The sequence below is a fragment of the Salmo salar genome, unplaced genomic scaffold (assembly GCF_965601325.2).
Source record: "Salmo salar unplaced genomic scaffold, fSalSal1 ptg000686l, whole genome shotgun sequence".
NCBI classification, from domain to species: domain Eukaryota; kingdom Metazoa; phylum Chordata; class Actinopteri; order Salmoniformes; family Salmonidae; genus Salmo; species Salmo salar.
Window position 1 is genome coordinate 232,175 of NW_027675463.1, and position 27,004 is coordinate 259,178.

The 27,004-nt window shown below is 39.6% G+C and overlaps 1 long non-coding RNA gene and 1 pseudogene across 1 annotated transcript in view; one reads left to right on the plus strand and one right to left on the minus strand.

Annotated features, from left to right (window-relative positions):
• Positions 1–27,004, plus strand: part of LOC145877105 (uncharacterized) — a 201,731-nt gene that overhangs the window by 14,150 nt on the left and 160,577 nt on the right. The window lies entirely within an intron of this gene.
• On the minus strand, positions 1,724–26,168 carry LOC145877077 (uncharacterized; annotated as a pseudogene).

Genomic DNA, 27,004 nt, shown 5'->3' on the forward strand with positions numbered 1-27,004 from the left:
GAAAGATACTTATAATTCTCAGCAGACAGTATCTGCTGTAAAAACACTACTCTTTGTGTAGAGACCAGGGTCTGGCCCTGAGGTCATCTCTCCCTGGTACCATATAGAACAGAAACATTAACTCATGTTCTGGAATGCAGTCTCTTTAGGTTTTATCACCCAAAAGACATTGTAAATCTCCTGTCAGTGTTTTCTCCCAGAGGCCCATCCTCAGTAGAACACACAGACACAATAGTTCTAAGAACCCTCTATTCTGTTGCATAAAACAACCATTTGATGCAATAAAAGTATTATAACATAATCTTGCAGTTTTGCTCTCAGTGTCCACTGAAAGTTGACTAGTAACAACAACTGGGACATAAAAGACACCCACCATGAGACCCACTAAATCTGCCCAAGAAGAGTAAAACAAAATAAAAACCCACACCAAACTTAAAGACAGGAAGCAAACCAAAAAGGTGGAGCAACTAAAGGTGTTGACTCTCCACATGTATCAAGACAACTGGAGCACTGGGCCAGACACTCTTAAATAGAACCTGGACCAGCTCAGGTGAAACACCTTCCCACTAACGAGATGGACAAGCCAGCACAGGTGTAACACATACTGACTAACGAGGTGACACCAATCAGTGCGTCCTACGTGCTAACGGGCTAGACGGGCTAACGAGCTAGACGTGCTAACGAGCTAGACGGGCTAACGAGCTAGACGGGCTAACGAGCTAGACGTGCTAACGAGCTAGACGTGCTAACGAGCTAGACGTGCTAACGAGCTAGACGGGCTAACGAAGCTAGACGGGCTAACGAGCTAACGAGCTAGACGTGCTAAATTCCAAACCTCAAAACATAAATGGAAAAACCAAAGACGGTAACACCTTAAGAGAATGCTTACCAACAACAGAAAAAAACTTCCAATTCACATTATAATCAACTACAATGCTTCACCAATATAAACATGGTGTCCACTGGCTGTCAACAATTCAAGACAATATATATACACTTCTAGAACTCTCGTCTTCCTAAATCCCACTAGCTTCTAGAACTCTCGTCTCCTTGGAACGAGCCCAAACAAAACTCATCTCCAATACGGAAAAACATGCAGTCATAATAAATTGTGATCCATGGCAACGGACTGGCTAAACACAAAACACTCAACTTTTTAACTGCCCACCCTTGAGACAATCAGCAACCAAGTTGTCCTCACCACTGACATGTCTGATTTCAAGAGGAAACTCCTGCAATATCCATAGTAACTTTCCACCTCACTGCAGAGCTTCTCTCTCTTTTCAGGGTTCACTAGATAGGCATGTTGTTGGATCAGGCCCAGTCCAAAATGTCATGCTCTAGTACATTTGGTTTGGCACATCTGAGAATTAACCCTGATATTATAAAAGCAGGGTAACAATGTCAATATAATAGTCAGTTGGTTACATAAATAATTATTACTAAATGTTACATGAAATGTAAATATGAAATATTTGGTTGCATAGTCTTATTTTCAACAGCTTTTCAATTACATGTTGCTAGGTGGGATATCCCCAATGTCAAAACACAATTTTAACATGTCCAAATCTAAACATAAAATGTGCTATATACACAAACATCTGCCACAATAATCATATTACTTGTATTATTTAAAACAAGCAGCTTATAAACTGCACAAGCACGAAAAACGCTGTTGTTTTGACAAGTAGCAATAAATCACTGATATCGATTAGGGGTGAAATCAGGTTGTGCGTGCTGTTGAAACTAACACAACAAAACAAAAAACACATGGAAATGGAGATATATTTTACCTCACTGGTTAGAGGACAACCTGCAGAAGACAGTCAGCTACATTTTGGAGTGATGCATTTAAATTTAGGGGTCCCTAAACAAAGGAACACAACACTTATTTGTCATCACTCATCGATATCATGTGGAGTTTTTTTCTTCTTTACCGTTGTTTTACCAGTTAAGTTGACTGAGAACACATTCTCATTTACAGCAACAACCTGGGGAATAGTTACAGGGGAGAGGAGGGGGATGAATGAGCCAATTGTAAGCTGGGGATGATTAGATATCCATGATGGTATGAGGGCCAGATTGGGAATTTAGCCAGGACACCAGGGGTTAACACCCCTACTCTTACGATAAGCACCATGGGATCTTTAATGACCTCAGAGAGTCAGGACACCCGTTTAACGTCCCATCTGAAAGACGGCACCCTACACTGGGCACTGTCCCCAATCACTGCCCTGGGGAATTTGGATATTGTTTAGACCAGAGGAAAGAGCGCCTCCTACTGGCCCTCCAACACCACTTCCAGCAGCATCTGGTCTCCCATCCAGGGACTGACCAGGACCAACCCTGCTTAGCTTCAGAAGCAAGCAAGCAGTGGGATGCAGGGTGGTATGCTGCTGGGTTAAAGCCAGCAGTGGGATGCAGGGTGGTATGCTGCTGGCAATCAATTGTGCGAAAGGAGGAAGATGAGTTTACACATCCTGTTAAAACGAACAGCTCAAAAACCACACGGAATCTGGGAATAATGTGTACATCCCTGGTTAGAGGACAACTTGTAGAAAACAGCTCGCTACATTTTGAAGTGATGCATTTTGATTCAAGTGGGTCACCAACATGGTAAGTGTAACACAACTCTTTTTGTGTTAGTCACTTTTTGTTAAATCACATAAATAGTAACTCTTCCATTTCAGAGCCTGGATTTTCCCCCTGAGGCTAATATCCATATCATGCTGAAATCAATAGAACAGGGGGCAAACATTTAGGGTTCTACATTGTGACATCATTAAAATACTCCTTCTACAATGTTAAAACATTCTACATTGTGACATCATTTCATTGATATCATGAAACAACTCCTTCATGTATGTATTTTCTGATGTTTGATCAGAGGTCTTTTATCTGTGAATCTCTTGTCACACTGATCACAGCTATAAGGCTTCTCTCCTGTGTGTGTTCTATGGTGAAGAGTCAGAGTGCTCAATGCAGCAAAACTCTTCTCACATTAACCACAGCTATAAGGTTTATCTCCTGTGTGTGTTCTCTGGTGCACTGTCAGCCCTCCAGATACACCAAAACTCTTCCCACATTGATCACAGCTATAAGATTTCTCTCCTATGTGTGTTCTCTGGTGTTGAGTCAGAGTGCTAGATGTAGTAAAACTCTTCCCACAATGACCACAGCTATAAGGTTTCTCTCCTGTGTGTGTTCTCTGGTGTTGAGTCAGAGTGCTAGATGTAGTAAAACTCTTCCCACATTGACCACAGCTATAAGGTTTCTCTCCTGTGTGTGTTCTCTGGTGTAAAGTCAGATATCTAGATGTAGTAAAACTCTTCCCACATTGACCACAGCTATAAAGTTTCTCTCCTGTGTGTGTTCTCTGGTGTTGAGTCAGAGTGCTAGATGTAGTAAAACTCTTCCCACATTGACCACAGCTATAAGATTTCTATCCTGTGTGTGTTCTCTGGTGTAAAGTCAGATATCTAGATGTAGTAAAACTCTTCCCACATTGACCACAGCTATAACATTTGTCTCCTGTGTGTGTTCTCTGGTGTTGAGTCAGAGTGCTAGATGTAGTAAAACTCTTCCCACATTGACCACAGCTATAAGGTTTCTCTCCTGTGTGTGTTCTCTGGTGTAGAGTCAGAGAGCCAGATCGACCAAAACTCTTCCCACATTGATCACACCTATAAGGTTTCTCTCCTGTGTGTATTCTCTGGTGTAGAGTCAGAGAACCAGATTGACTAAAACTCTTCCCACATTGATCACAGCTATAAGATTTCTCTCCTGTGTGTATTCTCTGGTGTAGAGTCAGACTGCGAGATGCAGCAAAACTCTTCCCACATTGACCACAGATATAAGGTTTCTCTCCTGTGTGTGTTCTCTGGTGCACTGTCAGCCCTCCAGATACACCAAAACTCTTCCCACATTGATCACACCTATAAGATTTCTCTCCTGTGTGTATTCTCTGGTGTGATACGAGATGGCCAGATTGACCAAAACACTTCCCACATTGACCACAGCTATAAGGTTTCTCTCCTGTGTGTGTTCTCTGGTGTAGAGTCAGAGTGCCAAATGTAGTAAAACTCTTCCCACATTGATCACAGCTATAAGGTTTCTCTCCTGTGTGTATTCTCTGGTGTAGAGTCAGAGAGTCAGATCGACCAAAACTCTTCCCACATTGATCACACCTATAAGGTTTCTCTCCTGTGTGTATTCTCTGGTGTAGAGTCAGAGTGCCAAATGTAGTAAAACTCTTCCCACATTGATCACAGCTATAAGGTTTCTCTCCTGTGTGTATTCTCTGGTGTAGAGTCAGAGAGTCAGATCGACCAAAACTCTTCCCACATTGACCACAGCTATAAGGTCTCTCTCCTGTGTGTGTTCTCTGATGAATTTTAATGCCTGATGAGGTGAATCTCTTCCCACAGTCAGAGCAGCAGTGAGTTCTCTTCCCTGTGGATCTCTGCAGGTGTTTCTTGAGGTGTTCTGATCTGGAGAGACTCTTCTCTGCCTCGTCAGCATCATGAGGTTGTTGAGGCTCCCCAGAGGATCCAAGATAGTGAAGTATCTCTCCTGTGTGAACAACAAAGTCAGACAGATGATTAAAGGCCCACAACAGCAGAAATCCACTGTAAAAGGTGATGCCAACAGCGGAGCCATGATGTTGGACAACAATTGACGTCTGTAATGAATGTTAAAATTATTTGATATTTGCCTTAAAATGAGCAAGAATAGTCATATTTTGTCTTGTTTTCACATTCGTAGTAACATCAATGATTGTAGGCTAGAAATAAGTTATTCATGTTGTTGAAACTCTAAGCAGTGTGCCAGACGACTTTTGGTCTCCAATATAGGCCCCTTTCTGTATTTGCTAAAATTGCGGCACGAGGGCAATTTGATTGCAGAAACTCCTCCCTGCTAATGAGGAAACCACTAGTTATGGATGTACTATATCTGCCTGGAGCAAAAATGGTGAGCAAAGATTTTAGTTTTTCACAATGTATTCTGAATGTGAATGGGGGAAACTCAGGGGAGTAACCTCCATTTCCAGGTTGCTTATGAATGCATTTCACACTACCTTGGATTAAAATTGTAAGGATATTTGAATGTCCTGTTTAATATAATGCTTGCTAAAGCATTAAGAATTATGTGTAATTATTGAAGAACCGCGTTAATGACAGTATCCATTTGGGTGTTGTCAATAAAGTTAAGATTTTATTTATTTATTTAACCAGGTAGGCCAGTTGAGAACAAGTTCTCATTTACAACTGCGACCTGGCCAAGATAAAGCAAAGCAGTGCGACAAAAAAACAACAGAGTTACACGTTGGATAAACAAACGTACAGTCAATAACACAATAGAAAAATCTACATACAATGTGTGCAAATGGAGTACGGAGGCAAGGCAATAAATAGACCATAGTAGTGAAGTAATTACAATTTAGCAAATTAACACTGGAGAGATAGATGTGCAGATGATGATGTGCAAGTAGAAATACTGGTGTGCAAAAGAGCAAAAAAGTAAATAAAAACATGGGGATGAGGTAGGCAGTTGGATGGGCTATTTACAGATGGGCTGTGTACAGCTGCAGCGATCGGTAAGCTGCTCAGATAGCTGATGCTTAAAGTTAGTGAGGGAGATATATGTCTCCAACTTCAGCGATTTTTGCAATTCGTTCCAGTCATTGGCAGCAGAGAACTGGAAGGAAAGTCGGCCAAAGTAGGTGTTGGCTTTGGGGATGACCAGTGAGATATACCTCCTGGAGCGCATGCTATGGGTGGGTGTTGCTATGGTGACCAGTGAGCTGAGTTAAGGCGGAGCTTTACATAGCAAAGACTTATAGATGACCTGGAGCCAGTGGGTTTGGCGACGAATATGTAGCGAGGGCCAGCCGACGAGAGCGTACAGGTCGCAGTGGTGGGTGGTATATGGGGCATTGGTGACAAAACGGATGGCACTGTGATAGACTGCATCCAGTTTGCTGAGTAGAGTGTTGGAGGCTATTTTGAAAATGACATCGCCGAAGTTAACCTGTTAGGGCTAGGGGGCAGTATTGACACGGCTGGATAAAAAACATACCCGATTTAATCTGGTTACCACTCCTACCCAGTAACTAGAATATGCATATACTTATTACATATGGATAGAAAACACCCTACATTTTCTAAAACTGTTTGAATGGTGTCTGTGAGTATAACAGAACTCAAATGGCAGGTCAAAACCTGAGAGATTCCTTTACAGGAAGTGGCCTGTCTGACCATTTCTTGAACTTCTTTTCCATCTCTATCATTTACTAAGGATCTCTGCTCTAACGTGACACTTCCCACGTCGTCCATAGGCGCTCAGAGCCCGGGAAAAAACAGAATGTCGTCATTCCAGCCCCAGGCTGAAACACATTATCGCCTTTCTCAAGTGGCCGATCAAGGGACACTGGGCTTAGGCGCGTGACCCGACCGCCCCCGCCTTTGGGATTTTTTCCTCTGTTTGCCGAAAAGGAGATTCCCTGTCGGAATATTATCGCTTTTCTACGAGAAAAATGTCGTAAAAATTGATTTTAAACAGCGGTTGACATGCTTCGAAGTACGGTAATGGAATATTTAGAATTTTATTGTCACGAATTGCGCCATGCGCGCGACACTTCTTTACTATTTCGGATAGTGTCTGGAACGCACAAACAAAACGCCGCTATTCGGATATAACGATGGATTATTTTGGACCAAACCAACATTTGTTATTGAAGTAGCAGTCCTGGGTGTGCATTCTGATGAAGACAACAAAAGGTAATCAAACTTTTATAATAGTAAATATGATTATGGTGAGTGCTAAACTTGCCGGGTGTCTAAATAGCGAGCCCGTGATGCCTGGGCTATGTACTTAGAATATTGCAAAATGTGCTTTCACCAAAAAGCTATTTTAAAATCGGACATATCGAGTGCATAGAGGAGGTCTGTATCTATAATTCTTAAAATAATTGTTATGCTTTTTGTGAACGTTTATCGTGAGTAATTTAGTAAAATGTTAGCGAATTCCCCGGAAGTTTGCGGGGGGTATGCTAGTTCTGAACGTCACATGCTAATGTAAAAAGCTGGTTTTTGATATAAATATGAACTTGATTGAACAAAACATGCATGTATTGTATAACATATTGTCCTAGGGTTGTCATCTGATGAAGATCATCAAAGGTGAGTGCTGCATTTAGCTGTCTTCTGGGTTTTGGTGACATTATATGCTGGCTTGAAAAATGGGTGTCTGATTATTTCTGGCTTGGTACTCTGCTGACATAATCTAATGTTTTGCTTTCGTTGTAAAGCCTTTTTGAAATCGGACAGTGTGGTTAGATTAACGAGAGTCTTGTCTTTAAATAGCTGTAAAATAGTCATATGTTTGAGAAATTGAAGTAATAGGATTTTTTACGTTTTGAAAATCGCGCCACAGGCTGCCAGTGGCTGTTACGTAGGTGGGACGAATTCGTCCCACCTAGCCCATAGAGGTTAACCTCTATGGGCTTTTTACATGCTAATGTAAAAAGCTGGTTTTTGATATAAATATGAACTTGATTGAACAAAACATGCATGTATTGTATAACATAATGTCCTAGGAGTGTCATCTGATGAAGATTATCAAAGGTTAGTACTGCATTTAGCTGTGGTTTTGGTTTTTGTGACATATCAAACGCTGTTTAAAATCTATTTTTATGCTACTTTTCTCGTAAAATAGCGATAATATTACAACCGGGCAACGTTGTATTCATTCAAAGGCTGAAAGAAAAAAAAATTGAATTCTCGTGAACGCGCATCTCAGTCTCACTGTCCCCAGGCTGACTGATCACAAACAGAGCTGCTGTACTTTGCCCAGAGACAGCAGACACCCCATTCCACTTTCTGGTGGCTTTAGAGAGCAAATGGAAGCCTTAGAAAGTGTCACGTTACAGCACAGATGCTGTAATGTCGATAGAGATGCAGAAGGACAACAAATTATCAGACAGGGCCTTCCTGTATGGAATCTTCTCAGGTTTTTGCCTGCCATATGAGTTCTGTTATACTCACAGACACCATTCAAACAGTTTTAGAAACTTTAGAGTGTTTTCTATCCAAATCTACTAATTATATGCATATTCTAGTTTCTGGGCAGGAGTAGTAACCAGATTAAATCGGGTACGTTTTTTATCCGGACGTGAAAATACTGCCCCCTATCCCAAACAGGGTAAACTATCATTATAACATCATGGATGAATTCTAGAATATACTATATAGCCTAGAAACCTGGTTAAACTATCATTATGACCTCATGGATGGCCAGTCCTTGTATTCATAGTGTAGTGAATTCAGGGGGAGGCCCTGAGCTGAACTCAAACCTGGGTCCAGTGACTGTCAAGCCAACACCTTATAACTGTTACGCCATGATTATCTGAACTTCTTGACGAGGTCCCTATGAATTTGAGAGTGGTTACATTTCTCCTTCCCCCATCCCTCAGCTGTTTACCAAACCAAGTCTCTGGGCAGCCATTTTGTTTCTGTTTTAAAACTAGGTTGCCCCTTTAAAAAAGCCACACAATCGACCAACCAATCTGCAGTCCAAACAATAACAAAGCTGTAATTCCACCACTGTTTTGGTAATAAGATGATGATGGGGTTGGAGAAATGTAACTACTCTCAAATTCATAGACAGACCTATGGATGCAAGGACTGACCATCCATGATGTCAACATTATAGTTTTAACCATGTTGAGGCTATACAGTGTTGATTACATTGTTTCTAAACATTGGAGTAAAAAAAGCTTATTTGGGGTTCTGATGGGGTACAACAGTTGAACTAAGCTCATGAGGCATGTGTTATATTCTTCAAGAATCAATGGCTATAAATTAATAATTATAAAGTCACAATATGGATGTAGCAATTGCAGATTTCCCCTTTAACACCACACATCAGTTCAACAACTGCAGAGTTTGTGCCTCTGTCTTTAAGACAGTACTTACTAGTGTTTATTAAGGCCCGTTCATTGTTAAAACCATTGGATGCCTTAACATGCCTTTGGGAAACCGGGCCCAGATATCCAGTTTCCTCCTCTTCTTCCTTTTTCGATGTGACAGTCATCTCCCCCTCCTCTTCCACTCCATAAACTGCATCTTCCTCCTCTTCTTTTACTGTAACATCCTCCTCCTCTTTCACTCTGAACGCGTCTTCCTCTTCTTTCACTGAAACGTCTTTCTCTTCTTCTTTCACTGTAACAGCCTCACCCTCCACTTGTTTTTGCATTGTAACATCTTTCTCTTCCCCCTCCTCTTTGACAAGAGCTTCTTTCTCCGTCCAGCAGACCTCCTCTTTAACAGGAGGAGAGTAGCTCAGTGACCGCATGGTCGGAGATGTTAGCTAGCTAGGCTAATGCTAACTTAACCAGCCTGCTAGCTGAATAATAACAACAACACCGTAAATATGAAATTAAAACGGATAAGTAACTAGACGACCGAAGTGGGTTTAAAACACAGTGGCTAATATACACGAACGCGTCTAAAGAGCTTTATTGGTTCGGCTATTTTGTCTAGCAAGCTACCGAGGTGGCTGAATAACTGTTGTTGCTGTTGAACGAAGCGTTCCGTCCACTACATTATACGTCACACTAACAGCATTACCTTAAATTCCCACACCGCCATCTGCTGACTGGAGTGGGTAACGCAGTTGAGTAAAATGTATATTATAATGTTCAGACAAAAAGTTAAACGGTAGGAACTTCCTGAATTGGAATTACCCCTCTACACATGTACTGCACTGGAATTATCCCATTGGCTGGCAGAAACGTGCAGTTTCGTTTTTATTGGGCCATCAAAGCTGTGTCAGAGATTTTTGTGATTGGTTCCATTTCAGTCACATGTGCATAAGGGAGAGGTGGTGTCTGATGTCTGCAGGTCAATGCAACTGAGAAATATGATCCTTGTAACTATTCTCTGTGAATATCAGCAGTGGTAATGATTGTGAAATATGATCCTTGTAATTATTCTCTGTGAATATCAGCAGTGGTAATGATTGTGAAATATGATCCTTGTAATTATTCTCTGTGAATATCAGCAGTGGTAATGATTGTGAAATATGATCCTTGTAATTATTCTCTGTGAATATCAGCAGTGGTAATGATTGTGAAATATGATCCTTGTAATTATTCTCTGTGAATATCAGCAGTGGTAATGATTGTGAAATATGATCCTTGTAATTATTCTCTGTGAATATCAGCAGTGGTAATGATTGTGAAATATTTAGTTCATTTCATCAGAGCAACATGATAATTAATGATTTCTGAACAACCATTTTTTATTTAATGTCTATTAAGAATATCTGATCAACTTTATTTCACTTGGTGATGTTTCATTATAGAGAACATAACAATACATGACATCTACAGTGGTGATGTTTCATTATAGAGAACATGACATGACAATACATGACATCTACAGTGGTGATGTTTCATTATAGAGAACATGACAATACATGACATCTACAGTGGTGATGTTTCATTATAGAGAACATAACATAACAATACATGACATCTACAGTGGTGATGTTTCATTATAGAGAACATGACAATACATGACATCTACAGTGGTGATGTTTCATTATAGAGAACATGACATAACAATACATGACATCTACAGTGGTGATGTTTCATTAAAGAGAACATAACATGACAATACATGACATCTACAGTGGTGATGTGTCATTATAGAGAACATGACAATACATGACATCTACAGTGGTGATGTTTCATTATAGAGAACATAACATAACAATACATGACATCTACAGTGGTGATGTTTCATTATAGAGAACATGACAATACATGACATCTACAGTGGTGATGTTTCATTATAGAGAACATGACATAACAATACATGACATCTACAGTGGTGATGTTTCATTATAGAGAACATAACATAACAATACATGACATCTACAGTGGTGATGTTTCATTATAGAGAACATAACATAACAATACATGACATCTACAGTGGTGATGTTTCATTATAGAGAACATGACATAACAATACATGACATCTACAGTGGTGATGTTTCATTATAGAGAACATGACAATACATGACATCTACAGTGGTGATGTTTCATTATAGAGAACATGACAATACATGACATCTACAGTGGTGATGTTTCATTATAGAGAACATAACATAACAATACATGACATCTACAGTGGTGATGTTTCATTATAGAGAACATAACAATACATGACATCTACAGTGGTGATGTTTCATTATAGAGAACATAACAATACATGATATCTACAGTGGTGATGTTTCATTATAGAGAACATGACATGACAATACATGACATCTACAGTGGTGATGTTTCATTATAGAGAACATGACAATACATGACATCTAAGTAGCTGAATATGATTATGGACTAACAGTTTGAAGGACACAACTCATGTTGTTCTGGTTAAACAGTGGGGATTTTTTTTACAATTAGGAAATAATATGTCATGTTTTACTCGTACCTCAGCCAGCATTGTGAATGGTTAGGAAATAATATGTCATGTTTTACTCGTACCTCAGCCAGCATTGTGAATGGTTAGGAAATAATACATCATGTTTTACTAGTACCTCAGCCAGCATTGTGAATGGTTAGGAAATAATACGTCATGTTTTACTCGTACCTCAGCCAGCATTGTGAATGGTGTCTGATGCAGTGACATACTAGACCATGGCAGTAAATCTAATACTTAGGTGTTTTTAGGCATGAAAGGTCTGGGGTGGTTATAAGTTACATCTCTGGCCATGCTGGCAGGGTCTGAATCAAACCCAATGTCCAGTAGGATTGATCTGTTTGATCCAATTGTTTGTTTCAGTTTTCAGGAGTTGAATCCTTTAACATATTGTTGATTTCAAAATTTTTCATTTTCAACAAATGAACTGGGTTGGTTGAAAAGTGATACTTAAACTTACATACCAGCACTATTTTGACATAGTGGAAGATATACTGAATTTATACTGTTTTTCATACTAAGATGGACCAAGATACGTGTTGCTTTTGAACATATTTGTTCATTAGTTTTGCAAAAGTCTGTTGATTGTCAGTCATTGGGTTCATTAGTTTTATATGTTCAAATCAAGCTTTATTTATACAGCACATTTCAGACATGGATGAAACACAATGGCTTCACAGGGAAAAGAAAACAAAAAAACAATGAAAATAAACAGCAATATTTACCACAAACATAAGAGGATAAAAAAATGAAGAATAACAACTGAAAGACTAATGAGCATTCTAAGGAAAATTAATTGATTACAATATTAACAATTGGATGTTATATTCAACCATAACGAGATGGACAAGCCAGCACAGGTGTAACACATTGACTAACTGAGGTGACACCAATCAGTGCGTCCTACGTGCTAACGAGCTAGACGTGCTAACGAGCTAGACGTGCTAACGAGCTAGAAGTGCTAACGAGCTAGATGTGCTAACGAGCTGTACGTCCTAACGAGCTAGATGTGCTAACGAGCTAGATGTGCTAACGAGCTAGATGTGCTAACGAGCTGTACGTCCTAACGAGCTAGATGTGCTAACGAGCTAGATGTGCTAACGAGCTAGATGTGCTAACGAGCTAGATGTGCTAACGAGCTAGATGTGCTAACGAGCTAGATGTGCTAACGAGCTAGACGTGCTAACGTCCAACCTCAAAACATAAATGGAAAAACCAAAGCCTGTAACACCTTAAGACAACAAATATATCCTATATTTATGTTGGACAAGTTTGCTCACCACCAACAGAAAACAACTTCCATTTCACATTATAATCAACTACAATGCTTCACCTTCACCAATATAAACATGGTGTCTACTGGCTGTCAACAATTAAAAACAAGAAAAAACACGTATTTCTAAATAATAATATACAATAGGATTATTTGTTTCTCCTTTTTCTTTCTATAGAATCCTAAATACCACTAGATTCTAGAACTCTCGTCTTCCTAAAACTCACTAGCTTCTAGAACACTCGTCTTCCTAAATCCCACTAGCTTCTAGAACACTCGTCTTCCTAAAACTCACTAGCTTCTAGAACTCTCGTCTCCTTGGAACGAGCCCAAACAAAACTCATCTCCAATACGGAAAAACGTGCAGTCAAAATAAATAAAGATCCATAGCAACGCACTGGCTAAACGAAAAACACAACTCTTATATCCATTTGGGGGGAAATCAGGTTGAACCTGCTCTTCAAACTAACACAACAAAACAAAAAACACATGGAAATGGAGATATCTTTTACCTCACTGGTTAGAGGACAACCTGCAGAAGACAGTCAGCTACATTTTGGAGTGATGAATTTAAATTTAGGGGTCGCTAAACAAAGGAACACAACACTTATTTGTCATAACTCGATCGATATCATGCTAAAATCATTTGTGTGACAGAAGGGAGATGAGGTTGCACGTCCTGTTAAAACTAACAGCTCAAAAACCACACGGAATCTAGGAATAATGTGTTGTTACGAATCCCTTTGGCCCTGCAGTCTAGGGGAGATGGAACTGAGACCCTGTGGCTCAGTTGGTAGAGCATGGTGTTTGCAACACCAGGGTTGTGGGTTCGATTCCCACGGGGGGTCAGCACGGGGGGAGAAAAAAAAAAAAAAAATGTATGAAATGTATGCATTCACTACTGTAAGTCGCTCTGGATAAGAGTGTCTGCTAAATGACGTAAATGTAAATAAATCATGCAAATTATAATAGTGAAAAGTAACAGTGAGAACAAAAACCATAGACAACTGAAATCTACCGTCAAACTCAAAAGGTTTATTGTTTAAACACATGGTAAGGGGGGGGGGGGGGGGGGGGTGAGAAAAGGGGCTGAGCGGGACCCAAGCAAAGAAACAATAATCCAAAACCACCCCTAAGCTAGACTAGCCTATTTCAACAACAGCTAGCTAACTAACCAAAAATACAGGGGGTGGTCCGCCCAGTTCTAACTAGTGTATTTAGACACTGTTTTCCTACGGGTAATGTTGGGCGACTGGTCTTCTTACCCCCTTTTCCCACCAAACAAACAAGTCAAACAAAACAATACTCACAGGTACCGGACAAATGGGACATGTGGGGTGAAAGAAAAACAAAAGAGATGGGAGAGAGAGAGCATACAAAGAGAGATTGAAAGAATGACACAAAGATTGATCTCACAGAGAGAGATTGAACACAGAGTGATAATGAGCTAGAGACTGGGGTTTTTAAACCAAGGGAAAGGGGCTGTGATTGGGTGAGGAAAGGGGAGCAGGTGTCTTCTGATTGGGGACTGATTGATGACTGATTGGGGAGTGATGATTGTCACCTGTGAGGGGAGAAGGAAAGAAAAGAAACACACATACTGGATACACACACAGGATACCTGTATCCGTAACATGTGTACATCCCTGGTTAGAGGAGAATTTGTAGAAAACAGCTAGCTACATTTTGAAGTGTTGCATTTTGATTCAAGTGGGTCACCAACGTGGTAAGTGTAACACAACTAAACACACACAAAAAAAACGTTCAATTCAGAGCCTGGATTTTCCTCTGAGGCTAATATCCAAATCCTGTTGAAATCAATTGATAAAGGGGCAAACATTTATGCTTCTACATTGTGAAATTATTAAAATCTCCTACAACAATGTTAACATTCTACATTGTGCCATTAATTCATTGATATCATGAAACAACTCCTTCATGTATGTATTTTCTGATATTTGATCTGAGATCTGCTTTGAGATTTCTCTCCTGTGTGTGTTCTCTGTGTTGTACCAGGCTGTTTGACTTAGTAAAACTCTTCCCACATCGATTAGAGCTATACGTTTTCTCTCCTGTGTGTGTTCTCTGGTGTACTGTCAGACCAGTAGATGAAACAAAACTCTTCCAACATTGATTACAGCTATGAGTTCTCTCATGTGTGTGTTCTCTGGTGTGCTATCAGGCTGGTTGAATGACTAAAACTCTTCCCACATTGAGTACAGCTATATGGTTTCTCTCCTGTGTGTGTTCTCTGGTGTGATATCAGGCTGGTTGAATGACTAAAACTCTTCCCACATTGAGTACAACTATACGGTTTCTCTCCTGTGTGTGTTCTCTGGTGTGATATCAGGCTGCTTGAATGACTTAAACTCTTCCCACATTGAGTACAGCTATAAAGTTTCTCTCCTGTGTGTATTCTCTGGTGTCGAATCAGACTGCTAGATCTAGCAAAAATATTCCCACATTGATCACAGCTATACGCTTTCTCTCCTGTGTGTGTTCTCTGGTGTGATATCAGGTTTCTTAGCTGAGTAAAACTCTTCCCACATTGAGTACAGCTATACGGTTTCTCTCCTGTGTGGATTCTCTGGTGTAGAGTAAGATTTCTATATGTAGTAACACTCTTCCCACATTGATCACAGCTAAAAGACTTCTCTCCTGTGTGTGTTCTCTGGTGTACTGTCAGACCAGTAGATGAAACAAAACTCTTCCCACATTGAGTACAGCTATAAGGTTTCTCTCCTGTGTGGATTCTCTGGTGTACTGTCAGACCAGTAGATGAAACAAAACTCTTCCCACATTGAGTACAGCTATAAGGTTTCTCTCCTGTGTGGATTCTCTGATGAATTTTAATGCCTGCTGAGGAGGTGAATCTCTTCCCACAGTCAGAGCAGCAGAGAGTTCTCTTCCCTGTGGATCTCTGCAGGTGTTTCTTGAGGTGTTCTGATGTGGAGAGACTCTTCTCTGCCTCGTCAGCATCATGATGTTGTTGAGGCTCCCCAGAGGATCCACGATAGTCCCGTCTCTCTCCTGTGTGAACAACAAAGTTAGACAGATGATTAAAGGCCCACAACAGCAGTAATCCACTGTATAAGGTGATGCCAACAGTGTAGCCATGATGTAAAACAACTGACATCTGTAATGAATGTTAAAATGATTTAACAATTGTCTTAAAATGAGCAAGAATAGTCATCTTTAGTCTTGTTTTCACATTAGTATTAAAACCGATGATTGTAGGCTAGAAATAAATTATTAAAGTTGTTGAAACCCTAAGCAGTGTGCCAGACGACTTTGGTCTCCAATATAGGCCCCTTTCTGTGTTTGCTAAAATTGCGGCACGAGGGCAAAGCACACAATTTGGTTGCAGAAACTCATCCCTGCTAATGAGGAAACGGCTAGTTATGGATGTAGTATATCTGGTAATGAGGAAACCACTAGTTATGGATGTAGTATATCTGCTAATGAGGAAACCACTAGTTATGGATGTAGTATATCTGCTAATGAGGAAACCACTAGTTATGGATGTAGTATATCTGGTAATGAGGAAACCACTAGTTATGGATGTAGTATATCTGGTAATGAGGAAACCACTAGTTATGGATGTAGTATATCTGGTAATGAGGAAACCACTAGTTATGGATGTAGTATATCTGGTAATGAGGAAACCACTAGTTACGGATGTAGTATATCTGGTAATAAGGAAACCACTAGTTACGGATGTAGTATATCTGGTAATGAGGAAAGCACTAGTTATGGATGTAGTATATCTGGTAATGAGGAAACCACTAGTTATGGATGTAGTATATCTGCATGGAGCAAAAATGGTGAGCAAAGATTTTAGCACAAGATCAGGAGTGCTACTCAAGGAAACTCACATTAAGCTCTGTGTCTATTTACTAATTCACCACCGTGGGGGAAAACTCAGGGGAGTTCTCATAGGCTGACAGCAAAAATAGCCTCCATTTGCAGGTTGCTTATGAGTGCATTTCACATTACTTTTGGATTATAATTGTAAGGCTCGCTTGAATCTCCTGCTTAATATGTTTGTGTTATTGTCGCAAATCAACTAATTTATACTTAAAAAACACTTCAACCAGTAAAATGCTCCTTGGCTAGCTTTTCCATCAGCCTGACAATGAGGGTTTGTACACTAAGTGTTTAACAAACAATAACAGTAATTTTTTTCTTCACATCAAAAAGCAAGTAAACAAAGTCTAATCAAAATCAATTGCAAATGAGAATAGTTCCTCAAAGTATTTAAAAAATATATTTCCAGCTCTCACCCTTTCGATAACCACTCAGCATTAAAGGGACAAATGTAATGCTCTGATCCAGTGGAAATGTCATAAAATACCTGATTACTTCTTATCCTTTGAACAAATAGCCTACAGCTGTGTCTGTCCCAAACTCACTGGCCGGGAAACTCTGAGGGCCCAGAATATTTTATACAATGTTGCAAGCTTGCTATCACAAGTTTAGGAGGACCCAGTTGATAGTTGATATGTTTTAAGTTCGTTGTAGACAGGCCATGTGCAGCCAAAGTGATTTATAGGATATTTATTACCTGCAGGCTGCAATGTTTTTATTTGTTGGCTTTATGTAGGTTATTTTTACATAGTTGGCAATAAAAATTCCTTTTAGATTTGTATAATTTTCTTTTAGATTTAGATAGAATGTAGATTAATCACAGACAATGATTTTAAAATCTTCCATGAAAATGTGCATATGAAAATCCTAACTGGCACCAGATCAGTAGAAATGGTCAGATAAATTGCCACTCGAAATGGAAAAGGTTCGAGTCATCCCTCGAGTCATTTGTGTGTCTTAATTATTTGGTCAAACAGTGTGCTTAAAGCATCAGACCAGTTCAGTACATATAGTTGATTTTATTAAAACACATGGGTTGTGTCTATATATGGAAAAATATACATAACATTTCAACCAATCGATTGGTAGAAAGAACAGACAACTCTTGGTTGACCAAGATGTATTTTAGGTGGGGACAGCACTAGAACATGATGTTGGGGCCTCTGAGTGGCGCAGCGGTCTAAAACACTGTATCTCAGTGCTTGAGGCGTCACTACAGACACCCTGGTTCGAGTCCAGGCTGTGTCACAACTGGCCGTGATTGGGAGTTACAGTGAGGGAAAAAAGTATTTGATCCCCTGCTGATTTTGTACATTTGCCCACTGACAAAGAAATGATCAGTCTATAATTTTAATAGTAGGTTTATTTGAACAGTGAGAGACAGAATAACAACAAAAAAATCCAGAAAAACACATGTCAAAAATGTTATAAAATGATTTGCATTCAATGTTTGGGGCATTGCGACTGGTTACCTATTTTGATGTGATATGAAAGTATTGTGTGAAATTATTTTGATGTGAAAGTATTTTAAATAATTTTGATGTGATATGAAAGTATTATTTGAAATAATTTTGATGTGAAAGTATTTGAAATAATTGATGTGATATGAAAGTATTATTTCAAATAATTTTGATGTGATATTTAAGTATTGTGTGAAATTATTCTGAATTGATATGAAAGTACAGCGATTTATGTTTCTAGAAACGTATCGCAATTGAGAATCGATTCACATTTAGATGGAATATTTTACTATTTTAGCTGCCAGAGCCAGTCTACCTCTGAAAATAACATACAGTCCTTGGACCTTGAGGAGTAACGGGGGCAGCAATCAGCAGTAGAAACAATAACAAAGCGTACTCCCTGCCCGTTTCGGTAAAAAGCTGAGGGATGGAGCTGGAGAAATGTAACCATCCATGATATCAACATTATAGTTTTAACCATGTTTTGAGGATATACAGTGTTTGTTTATATTTACTGACAAACATTGGAGTAAAAAAAGCTTATATTTTGGGTTCTGATGGGGTACAACAGTTGAACTAAGCTCATGAGACATTTATAAGTGATTTCTTCAAGAAACAAATGGGTACATATCATTAATGTATAAGTCCCCAAATGGATGTAACAACTGCTGATTGCCCCTTTAAGAGAACATCTTGGGCTAATCTAATAGGAGATATTGAGGACTACAGTATTTCAGGCATTGTCATTGGATGCATTTGATCAATTGTTAACGTTTTGTTGATGGTCCACTCTTGATGTTCTACACGTTACAGTGAAGCTTCAGCCATTCCTACAGAACAACATTAAAGTGTAGAACCCCTTTACTGCATATTGGTTCAACGACTGCAGAGACGGTACTTACTGGTGTTAAACAGATCTCCAACCTCCTCTTCTTCCTCCAATGTGACAGTCATTTCCCCCTCCTCCTCTTTCACTCCAAAAACTGCATCCTCCTCTTTCTCTTCCGCCTCTTCTTTTACTGTAACATCCTCCTCCTCTTTCACTCTGAACGCGTCTTCCTCTTCTTTCACTGAAACGTCTTTCTCTTCTTTCACTGTAACAGCTTCACCCTCTACTTGTTTTTGTATTGTAACATCTTTCTCTTCCTCCTCCTCTTTCACTAGAGTTTCTTTCTCCATCCAGCAGACCTCCTCTTCTTTAACAGGAGGAGAGAAGCTTAGTGAACTCATGGTCGGGGATGTTAGCTAGCTAGCATTAGCGACTAGCCTAGTTCTAAGCTAACTTAGCAAACCAGCTAGCTGACAAACAACGTAAATATATCATTAAATGGGCCAACAAGTACATACGACAGAAGTGTGTTTAATACACAGCGACTAATATACACCAAACCAGTGTAAAGAGCGTGAATGTTGTAGCTATGTTTGCTAGAAAGCTACCGAGGTGTCTGACTAGCTGTTGTTGTTGAAGGAGCGTCCCGTCCACTAGATTATACGTCACACTGGCAGCATCGCCTGAACCTAAAAGACGCACATCGCCATCTGCTGACTGGACTGGGCAACGCAGTTGAGGAACCAAACGTTTATTTTTCATTTATTTCATAAAAGTTTAATATTATATTAAGTCGTTCAAAGAGAAGCATGTGTTGATTGATTCGTTTTTAATGAGTGAGAATTTAAAACAAACTTTACACCCACTACATATTTGCATTGAACCATACTTCTGACATGGATCATTTTGACCCCAGAGGCATATCTTTTATCATAGCCAAAATGAGGTTTATTCAATTCTACCAATTTTTCATGACTTTGTCAATCAACTTGTTCTTAATAAATCTAAATCATGGTTTAGTGTTTCTGTATCAATATGGACTTTTAACAAATTCAAATCCTTTGGAGTCATTTTGACCCCAGCCAAAAGCATCTTTGATAAATAGGACGTTTATTTCAAATCAAATCACAATTTATTGGTCACATACACATGTTTAGCAGATGTTATTGCAGGTGTAGTGAAATGCTTGTGTTTCTAGCTCCGACAGTGCAGTAATATCTAACAAGTAATATCTAACAATTTCACGACATATACCCAATACACACACATCTAAGTATTTGAATCTAGGTTTCTCTGTAGACATGATCCATCCCACCAGAGGGTGGAGGGGCACCTGTAACAGTGGTTTTGACCAGATAGACACCTGCAGACACACAGTATAGTGCCTCCCATGTACTCTCCTATGATTGGACTCTTCTATACCACGTATCACATGACTGTGTACAAAACTGCATTCATTAAGTATTCAGACCCCTTCACTTTTTAAACATTTAGTTACATTACAGCCTTATTCTAAAGTTGAATAATTTTATAATTGAATAATCAATACCCCCATAATGAGAAAACAAAATCATTTTTAAAAAACATTTTTCCAAATGTATTTACTTAAGTATTCAGACCCTTTGCTATGAGACTCGAAATTGAGCTCAGATGCATCCTGATTCAATTGATCTTCCTTGAAATGTTTCTACAACTTGATTGGAGTCCACTTGTGTTAAATTCAATTGATTAGACATGATTAGGAAAGGCACACAACTGTCTATATAAGATCCCACAGTTTACAGTGCATGTCAGAACAAAAACCGAGCCATGAGGTCAAAGGAATTGTCCATAGAGCTCTGAGACAGGATTGTGTCGAGGCACAGATCTGGGGAAGGGTACCAAAAAATGTCTGCAGCATTGAAGGTCCCCAAGAACACAGTTGCCTCCATCATTCTTAAATGGAAGAAGTTTGGAACCACCAAGACTCTTCCTAGAGCTGGCCGCCTGGCCAAACTGAGAAATCGTGGGAGAAGGGCCTTGGTCAGGGAGGTGAACAAGAACCCGATGTTCACTCTGACAGAGCTCCAGAGTTCCTCTGTGGAGATGGGAGAACCTTCCAGAAGGACAACCGTCTCTGCAGCACTCCACCAATCAGGCCTTAATGTATCAATGATTAAATTGTCAAAATGTATTTCAATGGACAATTCAGTGAACTGTTCTGTGAAAGGTGTTGGCTAGAGATGACATGCAGGAGCTTGCAGGGATTTGTAGTCTTGCATGTCGTCTACTTTGATGCTAATTAGCATTTTAGAATCCGAGAGTAAAGAGACACAAATATATTGATACAAGTATTTGTATTGATTATGGATCACCATTAGTTCCTGCCAAGGCAGCAGCTACTCTTCCTGGGTTTTTATTAAGGATCTCCATTAGTTCCTGCCAAGGCAGCAGCTACTCTTCCTGGGTTTTTATTAAGGATCTCCATTAGTTCCTGTCAAGGCAGCAGCTACTCTTCCTGGGGTTTATTATGGATCCCCATTAGTTCCTGCCAAGGCAGCAGCTACTCTTCCTGGGGTTTATTATGGGTCCCCGTTAATTCCTGTCAAGGCAGCAGCTACTCTTCCTGGGGTTTATTATGGATCCCCATTAGTTCCTGCCAAGGCAGCAGATACTCTTCCTGGGGTTTATTATGGATCCCCATTAGTTCCTGCCAAGGCAGCAGCTACTCTTCCTGGGGTTTATTATGGATCCCCATTATTTCCTGTCAAGGCAGCAGCTACTCTTCCTGGGGTTTATTATGGATCCCCATTATTTCCTGTCAAGGCAGCAGCTACTCTTCCTGGGGTTTATTATGGATCCCCATTAGTTCCTGTCAAGTAAGAAGTATGGTTAGGGAGCGGGCCAGCCTGCCTGAACCACCCCTTTCAAGCAAAAGGTATAAATGATGGGTTATGAACTAACAGGTATAAATGATGGGTTATGAACTAACAGGTATAAATGATGGGTAATGAATTAACAGGTATAAATGATGGGTTATGAATTAACAGGTATAAATGATGGGTTATGAATTAACAGGTATAAATGATGGGTTATGAATTAACAGGTATAAATGATGGGTTATGAACTAACAGGTATAAATGATGGGTTATGAATTAACAGGTATAAATGATGGGTTATGAATTAACAGGTATAAATGATGGGTTATGAACTAACAGGTATAAATGATGGGTTATGAATTAACAGGTATAAATGATGGGTTATGAACTAACAGGTATAAATGATGGGTTATGAATTAACACATCCCCTGCGAGCCCAGGCATTTCAATACCTTCAGGATTTCTTACGGTCCATGTGCAATGTATATGGTTATCTCTGTCTCTCTCTCCATCTCTTCTTTAACAAGCAGCCATGTTGTTGTCATTCCACTAGGGACCTGTTTTCAGCATTTTAAGTCTCCAGTCAATAACCGGTGCACTGGAATAATCCCTCTACACCCTCTACACATGTACTGCACTGGAAATATCCCTTTACACATGTACTGCACTGGAAATATCCTTCTACACATGTACTGTACAGGAATTATCACATTGGCTGGCAGAAACTTACAGTTTTTTTTATTGGGCCATCAAAGCTGTCTCAGTGAGAGACTAGTTGATTATGGACTAACAGTCTAACAGTCTGAAGGTCACAACTCATGTTATTCTGGTTAAACAGTGAGAGACTAGTTGATTAAAAGGGGGGATTTTTTTTACAATTAGGAAATAATATGTCATGTTTTACTAGTACCTCAGCCAGCATTGTGAATGGTTAGGAAATAATATGTCGTGTTTTACTCGTACCTCAGCCAGCATTGTGAATGGTTAGGAAATAATATGTCATGTTTTACTCGTACCTCAGCCAGCATTGTGAATGGTTAGGAAATAATATGTCATGTTTTACTCGTACCTCAGCCAGCATTGTGACTGGTGTCTGATGCAGTGACATACTAGACCATGACAGTAAATCTAATAATTAGGTGTTTTTAGTCATGCATGAAAGGTCTGGGGTGGTTCTGTGGTTATAAGTTACTGACCTTGGAATACATTTCTGGCCATGCTGGCAGGGTCTGAATCAAACCCAATGTCCACCTGGTACACTGACAGGGTCTGAATCAACCCAATGACCACCTGGTACACTGACAGGGTCTGAATCAACCCCAATGTCCACCTGGTACACTGGCAGGGTCTGAATCAAACCCAATGTCCACCTGGTACACTGGCAGGGTCTGAATCAAACCCAATGTCCACCTGGTACACTGACAGGGTCTGAATCAACCCAATGTCCACCTGGTACACTGACAGGGTCTGAATCAACCCAATGACCACCTGGTACACTGGCAGGGTCTGAATCAACCCAATGTCCACCTGGTACACTGACAGGGTCTGAATCAAACCCAATGTCCACCTGGTACACTGGCAGGGTCTGAATTAAACCCAATGTTAAGGGGAGGGTAGATTGGTCAAGAGGGTGATGATTATTGTTGTTCTACTGCCTGATTGTTATGCAACAACACTGTTTACAAAAGCTTTGTTAAATCAGCACAACAGTTTTCAGCTGTGCTAACATAATTGCAAAAGGGTTTTCTAATGATCAATTAGCCTTTTAAAATGATAAACTTGGATTAGCTAACACAACGTGCCATTGGAACACAGGAGTGATGTTTGCTGATAATGGGCCTCTATACGCCTATGTAGATATTCCATAAAAAATTTGTCGTTTTCAGCTACAATAGTCATTTACAACATTAACAATGTCTACACTGTATTTCAGATCAATTTGATGTTATTTTAATGGACAAAAAATGTGACTTTCTTTAAAAAACAAGGACATTTCTAAGTGACCCCAAACATTTGTTACACCATGTAGGAGCAGTATAGACCTAGTCTGTTCATTATATACATCTACATGATGTATTGTTACACCATGTAGCAGCAGTATAGACCTAGTCTGTTCATTATATACATCTACATGATGTATTGTTACACCATGTAGCAGCAGTATAGACCTAGTCTGTTCATTATATACATCTACATGATGTATTGTTACACCATGTAGGAGCAGTATAGACCTAGTCTGTTCATTATATACATCTACATGATGTATTGTTACACCACGTAGGAGCAGTATAGACCTAGTCTGTTCATTATATACATCTACATGATGTATTGTTACACCATGTAGGAGCAGTATAGACCTAGTCTGTTCATTATATACATCTACATGATGTATTGTTACACCATGTAGGAGCAGTATAGACCTAGTCTGTTCATTATATACATCTACATGATGTATTGTTACACCATGTAGGAGCAGTATAGACCTAGTCTGTTCATTATATACATCTACATGATGATGTATTGTTACACCATGTAGCAGCAGTATAGACCTAGTCTGTTCATTATATACATCTACATGATGTATTGTTACACCATGTAGGAGCAGTATAGACCTAGTCTGTTCATTATATACATCTATATGATGTATTGTTACACCATGTAGGAGCAGTATAGACCTAGTCTGTTCATTATATACATCTACATGATGTATTGTTACACCATGTAGGAGCAGTATAGACCTAGTCTGTTCATTATATACATCTACATGATGTATTGTTACACCACGTAGGAGCAGTATAGACCTAGTCTGTTCATTATATACATCTACATGATGTATTGTTACACCATGTAGGAGCAGTATAGACCTAGTCTGTTCATTATATACATCTACATGATGTATTGTTACACCATGTAGGAGCAGTATAGACCTAGTCTGTTCATTATATACATCTACATGATGTATTGTTACACCATGTAGGAGCAGTATAGACCTAGTCTGTTCATTATATACATCTACATGATGTATTGTTACACCATGTAGGAGCAGTATAGACCTAGTCTGTTCATTATATACATCTACATGATGTATTGTTAGTCCATGTAGGAGCAGTATAGACCTAGTCTGTTCATTATATACATCTACATGATGTATTGTTACACCATGTAGGAGCAGTATAGACCTAGTCTGTTCATTATATACAGCTACATGATGTATTGTTACACCATGTAGGAGCAGTATAGACCTAGTCTGTTCATTATATACATCTACATGATGTATTGTTACACCATGTAGGAGCAGTATAGACCTACAGTAGCTAATTGCTAATTTAGATGTTGTTTGACTTAATGATGGTAGGTTTGGTCGATGTGTTGATGGTAGTTGTGGTAGGTAAGTTTGGTAGGTGTGGTAATGAAATATACAGTAGGAACATGGTGATGGTAGGTGTGGTAGTTGTGGTTTGTAGGTTTGGTGATGGTAGGTTTGGTCGATGTGTTGATGGTAGTTGTGGTAGGTCGGTGTGGTAGGTGTGGTAGTTGTGGTAGGTAGGTGTGGTAGTTGTGGTAGATAGGGGTGGTAGTTGTGGTATGTAGGTGTGGTAGTTGTGGTAGGTAGGTTTGGTGATGGTTGGTTTTGTAGTTGTGGTGGGTGTGGTAGGTGTGGTGATGGTAGGTGTGGTAGTTGTGGTAGGTCGGTGTGGTAGATGTGGTAGTTGTGGTAGGTAGGTTGGTGTAGTAGTTGTGATAGGTAGGTGTGGTAGTTGTGGTAGTTGTGATAGGTAGGTGTGGTAGTTGTGGTAGATAGTGTTGGTAGTTGTGGTATGTAGGTGTGGTAGTTGTGGTAGATAGGGGTGGTAGTTGTGGTACATAGGTGTGGTAGTTGTGGTAGGTGTGGTGATTAGGCTTGGGCTGTATCCAGATTTTCATATTGTCATAACGTCCTTCTCTCATACCAGGATTTGAAGTACTACCAGCATAGCACATGAGGGGATGCTAAAAACACAAGAAAAGCCTATGGGCATCTATTTCCAGAATCCTAACAAATTAGCACAAACTGTTAGCAAATTCACATAGACGCTGTTAGCTAAATGCTAACAACTGAAAACGAACAAACTAATTGCAAAGCAGAGGAGGCTTCTGAGGGGAGGACAGCTCATAATAATTTCTGGAATGAAGTCAATTGAGTGGTATCAAACACATGGAAACCACATCTTTGATGGGTTGATACCACTCCATTGACTCCATTCCAACCATTATTATGAGCTGTCGTCTCCTCAGCAGCTTCCACTGTTGCAAAGAAAGGCAAATCCAGCTCATAAAGTTATGTCAGGGATAATCAACGAGGGACTATGTGTTCTATGGTAAATAATGAACACTGTGGAACTGACCTTCCATGGATTTGCATTATTTTCCAGAGAACCATAAAGCCCTGAGTTGATTATCCCTTTTATAAAGTATTTTTTATGTAAAGTTATTTATTTTACATTTTATAGATTTTATAGAAGTAAAAAAAAATGTAACTAATTGTATTGGAGAGAAGAGGTCTCTTTACAGTGTCAAATTTATTTGAGATCTCTATGCCATGTAGTTGAGAAGGAATTTATCTTTTTCATTTACAGGCAATTATTTGCGTTGCAGTTTTAAGACGGTTCCTTAACCCTCTGAGCAGAGGATAGCACATTTTTAGCTACATTTCACCTCCAAAAAGTAAATAGGTTCTACATAAAGCTGTCCCAACTATTTGTGGGCACCGTTTGTCACCGTTATAGTGCAATTTATGTGTATAGAGGACTCCTCTCTAATATAACATGTCACACATTGTGTCAGACTGATGGAATGTTAGGTGTCTCATTGAAAGTCTAACATCTACCATGACTACTGGATGTTTCAATTCTAATAAATAACAACAATCCACACCGTAACAACAATATTGCTTTTTTAATAACTGCTTTTATTAAAGCGTACAACTTTGCTAATGAAAATGACATCAACAAACATCACTGGCCTGACTTGAGCAGCTCTGCCCGGGGATGGAGCCAGCAACTTAGCTGCAACCGGTCCGGTCCAGGCTACCTGCAGACCTCCTCCCAGACCTCCTTTTCAGCACCTCCCCTTAACAGGTGAGGTGGTGGAAATGATCAGAGTTGCATTCAACTTGAATAAAGATGAGAAACTCTGGTCTGTGGAGCCACTGGTCTAAGGGGAGGACTTCTGTTTAAACCATGTCCATT